At 46.8% G+C, this 11,252-nt stretch overlaps 1 pseudogene; it reads left to right on the top strand.

The window, feature by feature from the left end:
• The first annotated feature begins 2,091 nt into the window (after nucleotides 1–2,091).
• On the top strand, nucleotides 2,092–4,220 carry LOC111139601 (annotated as a pseudogene).
• Nucleotides 4,221–11,252: the final 7,032 nt, after the last annotated feature.

Below are 11,252 nucleotides of genomic sequence, written 5' to 3'. Positions count from 1 at the left end.
CTCTGTCAAATAAATAAATAAAATCTTTAAAAAAAAGACAGCAATATTCCAATAATGTTGTGACAGATGGTGACTGCACAATGTGGTAGCACTGAGCAGTGTATACAACTGTCAAATCAGTATACTGTACACCTGAAACTAATGTCACATCGTATGTTAATTATACTTCAATTAGAGAAGAAGCTGATCAGCGCCTGGCTAACGGAGTCAGCAGCACATGTGATTCTTGATCTAGGGGTTCTGAGTTCAAGCCCCACATTGGGTGTGTTGATTACCTAAAAATAGAATATTTCAAAAAATCTTTTTAAAAAATAGCACTTCAAGGACAGTCGAGAAAGATCTCTGTTGCTCAGTTTGATTTGCTGGAATTGTTCTGTGGTTGGTAGGATTTGCAAGAGTAGGCACTTAAAAGATAGCCACTGTGAAGTTTCTGATGGCTGTGTTAGCTTCAAATTTGTTTTCCTGCCAATAACTGTCTTCTCCTGACTCAGATCTCAGAAACATGCAGAGGATGAAGCCGTTTACTGTGAAGCATAATTTTTATGAGAAGCATAAATTTTTATCCAGACTTTCTGATGCTTTTGTCTGAAGTAGATGACTTGGATGATGCTGCTTGGAAAATCAAACCACAGAGACAGAGATTTGCAGGGAGGAGGTTTACTGGGGGGTGTTCTGAGGAACAGCGCCTGTGCCGAGTGTGAGAAGCAGGCTGGTGTAGGAGATAAATCAGCCTATCACATGTACAGCTATATAGTCGTGAAAGCTCTCCAGAGTTGCCCCCAAACTGTCTGACAACTGTCCTCCAGAAATGAAGGAGAGAGAACGTTCTTGAACAAACAAGAGCTGGGGGAATGTATCACAACTTGACCTGCTTCACAAGAATGCAAAAGAGAACCGTTGGTGGGAATGCACGCTGGTGCAGCCACCCTGGAAATCAGTGTGGAGGGTCCTCAAGATGTTAACAATAGAGCTGCACTAGGACCCGGCAGGTGCACTACCAGGGATTTACCCCAAAGATACAAATGCAGTGATTCGAAGGGGCACATGCACCCCAATGTTCATAGCAGCGACGTCCACAACAGCCAAACTGTGGAAGGAGTTGAGATGCCCTTCAACAGATGAACGGATAAAGATGTGGTCCATATACACAATGGAATTTTCCTCAGCCATCAGAAAAGATGGACCCCCACCATTTGCATCAACATGGACGGGACTGGAGGAGATTATGCTGAGTGAAATAAGTCAAGCAGAGAAAGTTAATGATCATATGGTGTCACTCATGTGTGGAACATAAGAAACAGGGCAGAGGATCATAGGGAAGGGAGAGAAAACTGAAGGGGAGAAATCAGAGAGGGAGATGAGCCATGAGAGACTCTGGCCTCCAGGAAACAATCTGAAAGTTTCAGAGAGGGGTGGGAGGACGGGGGCGCCAGATGATGGGTATAAAGGAGGGCACGTGTTGTGATGAGCCCTGGGTGTTATACACAACTAATGAAACATCGAACATGACATCCAAAACTGGGATGAGGGGCACCTGGGTGGCTCAGTGGGTTAAGCCTCTACCTTCAGCTCAGGTCATGGTCTCAGGGTCCTGGGATCGAGCCCCGCATCGGGCTTTCTGCTCAGCGGGGAGCCTGCTTCCTCCTCTCTCTCTGCCTGCCTCTCTGCCTACTTGTAATCTCTGACTATCAAATAAATAAATAAAATTAAAAAAAAAAACTAATGATACACAGTGGCTAACTGAACATAATGAAAAGAATTTAAAAAAAAAAAAGAATGCAAAAGAGTTCCTTAGGTTGAAACAAAAGGACATCAAACAGCAACATAAAATGATTTGAAAGTATAAAACTCACTGGCAAAGGTAAATATGGAGACAGAATAGTTTGCCATTTGCATAGTGTTGTGTAAATCACTTGCAATTTTACTGTAAAAGCTGAAAGAAAGAAGAGCAACTACCAACTTTTGTTAATGGATACACAATATAAAAGGGTATACACTGTCCCATCAATATCACAGAGTGTGGGAGGGGACGAAGGGGGCAGAGTGTTGTATGCGATCAAACGTACCCGTGTAATATAGGCCACTGTGACTATGGGACATTTTGTGTAAGCCTGAGGGTAACACGGAGAAAATCCCTGGGGAACATACGTGAAAGAAAAAGTGAAGGGAATCAAAGTATATCACTACGGTAATCTAAAAGTCACAAAGAAAGACAGCAAGAGAGGAAAGAGACAAATGCTCTACAGGACAAACAGAAAACACAATGACAAACAAAGCCCTTACCTATCAATAATTACTTTATTTTTTAAGATTTTATTTATTTATTTGACAGAGAGATAGCACAAGTAAGCAGAGTGGCAGGCAGAGGGAGAGAGAGAAGCAGGCTCTCTGCTGAGCGCGGAGCCCAATGCGGGGCTCAATTCCAGGACCCGGAGATCATGACCTGAGCTGAAGGCAGAGGCTTTAATCACTGAGCCACCCAGGCGCCCCATCAATAATTACCTTAAACCTAAATGGATTATATTCCCCCAAAAGACAGCACGGCTGAACGGATTTCTAAACACAAGATCCAACCAGGAACGTGGCGGAGCTGCAGGTCCGGGCCCCCTCCACGCATTGGCTGGAGTTTCTGTCTTTCCTGCCGTCCCCACTAGAGCTGGCGGACGCTGAGCCCTTGGCGGTCTATGGGACAGATTATCTGCGGCAAGTGTCAGAGCTCATCAGCCACACAGAGCCGAGCATCCCGAACCCTCACCTGGTGCAGAAGACGACCCGGAGTGTGAACCGCCGCTTTGAGTCTACACAGAGAAGCTGCCGGAGACCCTCCCCGGCACCAAGAAGTCCCGCGAGCCGAGGCGGCAGACCCGTGTCTCCAACACGGATGTCGCACTTGGCTTCACCCGGGGCTCCCCCTCTGCGGCAGCCACACTTGACCGGCGAAGCAAGGAAACCGCTGAGGGGTGACCAGCGAGATCACCTTGAGGAGGCCCCGGGGCAGCCGCTCGGACGGACGAGAAGCCCCAGCGGGCGGCCGGGGAGAAAGCAGACGCCGTCTGTGGGGGCACTGGCCCCCTGGGCTGCGTCCCGGAGCCCAAAGAGCGGGATGACGTTTACGACGGGCAGGAAGCCTCCGAGACCCCCTCCAGAGTGTGTTCCATTTGCACAACGTCTCTGCCGAGGTGATGGCCGACCGGCCCACAAGCCTCCCACCCAGGACCCGTGGAGCACGACCCCCCGACAGTGAAGGCCGACCACCGTCCAACCAAGAATGAAACCGTCTTCCCTGCCAGCATCCTGCAGACCCCCTTCTGCACCCATAACCACCCCAAGGTCCTGAACTTTGGTGCCATCGGCATGGCGATGGGCCATGAGCTGACACCTTTGGTGACCCGGGGACTGGATAGGACAAGGAAGGGAACCTGTGGCACAATGACTCACTGGCAGCCTTCCAGAATCACGGGACCTGCACAGAGGGGCAGTAAGCACAGCCAGTACCGCGTCAGCTGGGGGAGGCTCACCGGCCACCAGCTGCTGGGGTGAGCACCACTGGCCACAGGGAGCCCGCGGCAGCCTCTAACACTTGCAGAGCTCGGCTGGGAAAGCGCGGGGAGCAGCGGCTGCCCACGGTGGGGCTCACCCAACGCCAGCTCTTCTCTGTGGGATTCGCCCAGGTGCGGAGCTCGGTCTGCACCCCGGAGCGCTCTCGTGAGGAGCTGGTGCCCGGCCCCTCGCGCTAGGCACTCTCCGTATCCGTCACTTCCTGCGGCGTTTCAGCTCGCCTCTGGCTCCCCCGTGAACCCCGGACAGCTGTGTGAGGTGCAGGCGACCTGGGGCTGGGGAGAAGTGGCCGGCTGTCGCCAGGACCTGGGGCAGCTTGCCCAGCGAGGTTGGTTGTTCCAGGTTTACAGAAGGCAGATGCCAGCTGGGTGGGCCCAACGCCTCCACACCACAGGGGACGCACGTCCCGGTCCTCCCTCAAACACCACATTGTGCCTCTGCTTTGGGCGTGCCGCTACCTGCAGCAGAGCCAACACCATTCACTGGCACATCCTTCCAGGTCCCCCTGCCTGCAGGAGGCTGGGGGGTGGGCAGCTCCCGCAGGAAGGAGTCTGTCTCTTCTAGTCCTAAGATCACTTGACTTGGTGGCTTTGGGGGTTCCTGTGTCTGCCTCACTCTGATCACACAGGGCCTGGGTGGTTGCCTCCCCCACTTCTCCCTGAGGCCCACTCAGTGGACTCCACTCCTTTCAGCCCCACCCTCAGGAGCTGCCCCCCCCACGCTCCTCGTGCTGCTGCTCCCAGTACTGCTGCCCACCGTCCCCGGCCAACCGTGCTCCGCTCTTAGTGGAAGGCTGAGCGCCTTTACAAGCCCTCCTGCTGCCTCCTGGTCTCCCTCGGCTCAGAGGCGAACTGTGTGTGGTGTGTATGTACAGGGGATGCTGGTTCTTTGTGTCTTGGGGCACAAGTCTTAGGGGCCGACTGATCCTCCTGGGCCCCAGCAGAAAAGCAGAGCAGGGAGAGGGAAGGATAGAGTTTATTTTTACAGGGAAGAGGGTGGAGAGGGAGCGGTCTTGGTTCTGTAGGCCCCTTTGCCAATAAAGAGATGCATCATTCAAAAATAAAAAATAAAATAAGATCCAGCTGTTCAAGAGACTCACTATAGATTTAAAGACACACGTAAGCTGTGAGTAAAGGGATGGAGAAAGATATTCCAGGAGCAGACAGAAAAGGTGGCTATATTTTTATCAGATAATCAATTCAATAACTGTCATAGTAGACAAAGAAGTTGATTACATGGTAATAGGGTCAATCTCCCAGGAAGATATTACAATTATAAACGTATATGCACCCAACATTTTTTTGCTTAAACATATAAAGCAAACATTGACAGATCTGAATGGAGAAACACACAGCAACAGAGTATTTGTGACTTCAATGTCCCACTTTCAGTTACGGGTAGAACATCCAGACAGAGCACGGAAACAGCAAACCTGAACAACACGACAGACCAAGTGGAGCCAACACAGAACACTTTGCCCAGTGGCAACCAACACACTTCCCCATTGTACACAGAATGTTCTCCAGGACGGATCCCACAGTATATCACAGAACACATATTTAGGAGGATTGAAATCCTACCAAGTACCTTTTCTGACAACAGTGGAATAAAACCAGGAATCAGCAACGAAAGGAAAGCTGAGAATTCACAAATATGAGGAAATTAAACAACACACTCGAACAAGAAAGTCAAACTGAAGATAAGAGAATTTTTTAAAATATGAGACAAATGAAAATGAAAACACTGGGGATGGGCTAGATGGGTGACAGGGATTAAGGAGGGCACTTGGGATGAGCCCTGGGTGTTGTGTATAAGTAATGAATCACTGAATTCTACTCCTGAAACCAATACTGCACTCTATGCTAACTCACTAGAATTTAAATAAAAATCAAAGAAAATGAAAACACAACATATCAAAATTTACGGGATGCAGCTGGGATCCCTGGGTGGGTCAGTTGGTTAAGCATCTGCCTTCAGCTCAGGTCACAATCCCAGGGTCCTGGGATCAAGTCCCACATTGTGCTACCTGCTCAGTGGGGAGCCTGCTTCTCCCTCTCTCTCTGCCCCTGCTCCACCTGCTTGTGCGCTCTCTCGCGCGCGCTCTCTCTCTCTCTCTCTCAAATAAATAATCTTAAAAAATTTATGGGTAGCAGCAAAAGCAGTACTAAGAGGAAAGTTTATAATGATAAGGATCTACATTTAAAAAAAGAAAAATCAGTAAATAACTTTACACCTCAATGAGCTATAAAAATTACAACAAACTAAATTCAAATTTAGCAGGGGGAAGAAAATAATAAAGATGAGAGCAAATATAAACAAAACAGTAGAGAGGAAGAGTAAAACCAGCAAAAAATGACAGTAGGTTTTTTGAAATGGTAAATAAAATCAGAAGTTAATGAGGACATTACAACTGATGTCACAGAAAGAAAAAGGATCACAAGAAAATAGAAGGACCAACTGTTGTCCAAAAGAACTGGATAACCTAGGATAAATTAATCATTTCCTAGGGACCTACAAACTACCAAGACTGTCTCCAAAAGAAAGTCTGAACATATCTGTAACTAACAAGAGGATTCAATCAGTAATCAAAGATCTAAAAATGAAAATCCCAGAACAAGATGGCACAACTGCTGAATTCTTCCAATCATTTAAAAAATGAATAACACCCCTATTCAAACTCTTCCAGAAAACTGAAGCAGAGGGAACACGTCCAAACCCATTTTATGAGGCGAGATTTACTCTGATACCAAAGCCAAGATATGGAAGTAACCCGTGTCCACTGATGGGAAAATGGATAAATAAAGAGGCAACCCATGGAATGGGGGAAGGTATTCACAAATGAAACACTGAAAAAATAAAATTAAATAAAAAAACCCAGATGCGGTACATATATACAATGGAATATTATTTGGCCACAAAAAAAGCAATTTTGCAGGGCGCCTGGGTGGCTCAGTCATTGTCTGCCTTCGGCTCAGGTCATGATCCCAGGGTCCTGGGATTGAGCCCCACATCGGGCTCCGTGCTCAGCAGAAAGCCTGCTTCTCCCTCTCCCACTCCCCCTGCTTGTGTTCCCTCTATGTGAAATAAATAAATAAAATACTTTTGAAAAAGCAATTTCTCCATAAGGAACAACATGGATGAATCTTGAGAGTGCTGTACTGAGTGAAGTAAGTCAAAAACAAAAAGAAATTGTATGAACTCATTTATATGTAGAATTTTAAAACAAAAATGAACTTATACAGAGAACAGATTTAACATATTGGCAGTTGGTAGGTGGGGAGGGGATCAAAAGGTACAAACTTCTAGTTATAATTACATAATGTGACAGAGGTGTTGGCAGTCACATTACAATACGTAAATATATCCAATTAACATGTTGCCCACCTTAGACTTGCATAATGTTACAGGTCAATTATATCTCAAATAAATATATAAAGAAGATCATTGTGTATTTCATGTTAAAAAACTCGTATTCAGAGGAGGAGGGGGAAGATGGCAGAGAAGTAGGAGACCCTGTTTCAACCAGTCCCCTAAGTGAGCAAAATATCTACCAGAACACTCTGAACACCCATGAAATCAGCCTGAGGTATAAGATTATACACTTCTGGATCTCTACGGGGGCAGAAGACACAAGTGGAGAGTAAAGCAGAGTGGGAACACTCAGACTGAGATCAGAGGATAAGCAGAAGGGAGAGGGAGCCACCAGAAGCGACATGTTGGAAAGTCATACCCCAACACAAAAGTGCCCTGTGCTTGGGGACCAGCATTAACTTGGAGTCTGGTTGACAGCACCCAAAAACAGCAAAAGATCTTAAGGGGCAACTGGTGGAATCGGGCACTCAAGGGCGTGGGCCAAAGCCAGTGACCACCCGCACCAGAGAGAGTGCGGCAGAGTCTCCAGATCGCTGAGCTCACGTTTCGGCTGCCTGCACCCCTGTGCAGCCGGGCGCACTCCCACCCGCACCTGGGAGAGTCTGGTGTGGGGCTGGCTGGCACTCTCTAGGACTGTGGCCCCCTGCCACCAGCCGAGGGTCTGGATGCTCCCAGCCCACGCCTGGGAGAACCCAGTGCAACCTCTGGAGGGGATCCCTCTGCAGCAGCCTTGTGCGACCCGTGCGACAGCAGAGTCTGAGTGCACCGTGCACGGGCCTGGTCCCCAGACATCAGTCCCAGCAAAGGCAGCCACCGGAAGCGGGCTCCCCGGACCAGTACCACTCGCGGTTTTAGTGGCACGGGGGTGCAGAGACAAGCGAGCCCCTAGGGTGACACCTGAGATGGTGGCCGGGGGAGCACACTGCCCGTAGGGGCTTGTGTGTTCAGCAGAGTTTGCAGAGGGGGAGTCCGTGTGTTCTGGACCAGCCAGAGGGGAGCAGGCTGAGGCTTCTCTCTGAGGCGGAGGTCCGGGTGCGGACAGTTTGCTCTGACCCTCCAAAAAGCCGTCAAAGAACAAAAACCTCCAGAGAACAAAACCCGAAAAACCGGTTTCCACAGAGCCCAGCCCCTTGATAACCTGCAAGGCGACTCAGCCCAAGATCGACAGGAAAACCACGTGGCAGGCCCCGCCCCAAGAAGACAAGCCAAAAGAACGAGAGGACAACCACCACGGGGTCCCCTTAAAACTGTAAAACCCCAACATCAGGAGAAAACAATATATTAAGCTCCTGGTCTTGCCCTAAAACCTGTATATATCATAGATACAATTTTTTTTTTAAATTCCTTCTCATGATGCTTGCTCTTTTAATTTTTTAAACCTACTTACCATTACGACTAGAGGTTTAATACAACATAGTCCATAATAACCTTTTTTTAAAAAAATTGTTTAAAGACTTTATTTATTTATTTGACAGATAGAGATCACAGTAGGCAGAGAGGCAGGCAGAGAGAGAGAGAGGAGGAGGAGGCAGGCTCCCTGCCGAGCAGAGAGCCCGATGCGGGGCTCGATCCCAGAACCCTGAGATCATGACCTAGAGCCGAAGGCAGAGGCTTAACCCACTGAGCCACCCAGGTGCCCCCATAATAACCTTTTAAAAAAAAGATTTCATTTATCTTTTGACAGAGAGAGACACAGAGAGGGAACATAAGCAAGGGGAGTGGGAGACGGAAAAGCAGGCTTCCTGCTGAACAGGGAGTCCAATGTGGGACTCGATCCCAGGACTCTGGGATCACAACCTGAGCCAAAGGCACCTGCTTAACAACTGAGCCACCCAGTCACCCCCATAATAATCTTTTAACATCAACTTTTTTGTACATATACCTGTGTTTTTCTTTTTCTTCCATATATATATATATATGCATGCTGCAAGGTAATCCTTTTTCCCTAATCAATTTTACCCCTATATATAAACCAGTTTTTGTTTTTTTTTTAAAGATTTTTATTCATCTGACAGACAGATCACAAGTAGGCAGAGAGGCAGGCAGAGAGAGAGAGAGGAGGAGGAGGAGGCAGGCTCCCTGCTGAGCAGAGAGTCCGACGCGAGGCTCGATCCCAGGATCCCAGGATCATGACCTGAGCCGAAGGCAAAGGCTTTAACCACTGAGCCACCCAGGCACCCCTATAAACCAGTTTTAATTTCCCTTTATCTCTGGAAAGTTGAGTCCTTTAACAAAGGTATCGAGATACAACCAGGAAGAACCAAACTAACCTTCCTCGCCCACATCGAGGATTTATAACCACTGTCCCATCTTTTTCTTCTGTCACTGTTTCTGTGTATTTGTTTTTGTCCTGGTATTATATAAGTCTTATGATTTGGGTTCATTTTGGCTGGGTTCTTTCTTTTTCTTGTCATTTACTTTTACCAGTCTTTTTGTCCATTCTTGTTCACATATCTTAAAAATCTTACTTTTGGGGCTCATTCTGGCTGGGTTTTTTCTTTTCTCTCTCCCTCTCCCTCTCTCTCTCTGTTTCTTGCTTTTCCTTTTTTCTTTCTTTTTGGTGGTGACTTCTGATTGCTCCCAAACGTTCCAGGGTGCACCTTGCCTGGATAGTGGTTGATATATTCAGCTATACATTCCCTCAACCACCTCTCACGAATATGACTAGGAGGAGGAACACTCAGCAGAGGAAAAATCCAGAGAATGTGTCCTCTCCATCAGAACTATTGGATATGGACATAAACAGTATGTTGGAAAGGGAATTCAGGGTAACAATTATCCAGGCAATGGCCAGGTTGGAGAAAACCATTAGTGACAGCATGGAATCAATTAGGGCGGAAGTGAGAGCTAACCTGGCAGAAGTTAAAAATGCTATCAATGCGATCCAGTCTAATCTAAATATTCTAACAGCTAGGGTAACTGAAGTAGAAGATAGAATTAGTGATCTAGAGTACAAAATGATAGAGAAAAAGGATCAGAAGGAGGCCTGGAACAAACAGCTTAGAAGCCATGAAAACAGAATTAGGAAAATGAATTATGCCATGAAATGTTCCAATGTCAGAATTATTGGGATCCCTGAGGGGGTGGAGAGAGAGAAGATTAGAAGATACAGTTGAACAAATTCTGGATGAAAATTTTCCTAATCTGGGGAATGGAACAACTGTTCGTGTCCTAGAGTCCTAGAGGCAGAAAGAACACCCACCAAGATCAACAAATCTAGAAAGACCTCAAGACACTTAATTGTGAAACTCACAAATCATAATTTTAGACAAGAGCTTCTGAGGGCATCTGGGGGAAGTTTCCTTACATACAGAGGAAGCTCCATCAGAATAATGTCAGACCTGTCCACAGAGACCTGGCAAGCCAGAAAGGGCTGGCAAGACATATTCAGGTACTAAATAAGAACATGCAGCCAAGAATACTTTATCCAGCAAGGATAACATTTAAAATGGATGGAGAGATAAAGAGCTTCCGAGACTGGCAAGGTTTAAAAGAGTATGTGACCACCAAGCCGGCACTACAGGAAATATTAAGGGGGGTTCTATAAAAGAAGAAAGAACCCAAGAGTGACATAGGACAGAAATTCACAGAGACAATCTATAGAAACAAGGACTTCACAGGTAACATGATGACAATAAAAACTTATCTTTCAATAATCAATCTCAACGTGAATGGCCTAAATGCGCCCATAAAATGGCACAGGGTTGCAGATTGGATAAAATGACAGGGCCTGGGGTGCCTGGGTGGCTCAGTGGGTTAAGCCTCTGTCTTCGGCACAGGTCATGATCTCAGGGTCCTGGGATCGAGTCCCACATGGGGCTCTCTGCTTAGCGGGGAGCCTGCTTCCCCCTCTCTCTCTGCCTGCCTTTCTGACTACTTGGGATCTCTGTAAAATAAATAAATTTTTAAAAATCTTTTAAAAATGACAGGGCCTAAACAAACAAACAAACAAACAAAAACACAACAAAAAATGACAGGGCCCATCCATATACTATCTACAAGAGACCTATTTGGAATGTAAAGATACATCCAGACTGAAAGTGAAGGGATGGGGAAGCATCTTTCATGTCAAAGGGCCTTAAAAGAAAGCTGGGGTAGCAATTCTCTTATCAGACAAATTAGATTTTAAACTAAAGACTGTAGTCAGAGATACAGAAGGACCCTACATCATTCTTAAAGGGTCTATCCACCAAGAAGATCTAATAATTGTAAATACTTATGCCCCGAATATGGGAGCAGCCAACTACATAAGCCAAGTGTTAAGCAAAATAAAAAGTCATATTGATATGAATACATTAATACTAGGAGATCTTAACACGCCA

This window comes from Enhydra lutris, unplaced genomic scaffold (genome assembly GCF_002288905.1).
Source record: "Enhydra lutris kenyoni isolate GAN:26980312 unplaced genomic scaffold, ASM228890v2 scaffoldscaffold111, whole genome shotgun sequence".
Classification (NCBI taxonomy): domain Eukaryota; kingdom Metazoa; phylum Chordata; class Mammalia; order Carnivora; family Mustelidae; genus Enhydra; species Enhydra lutris.
This window is presented reverse-complemented; position numbering and strand designations above follow the sequence as displayed.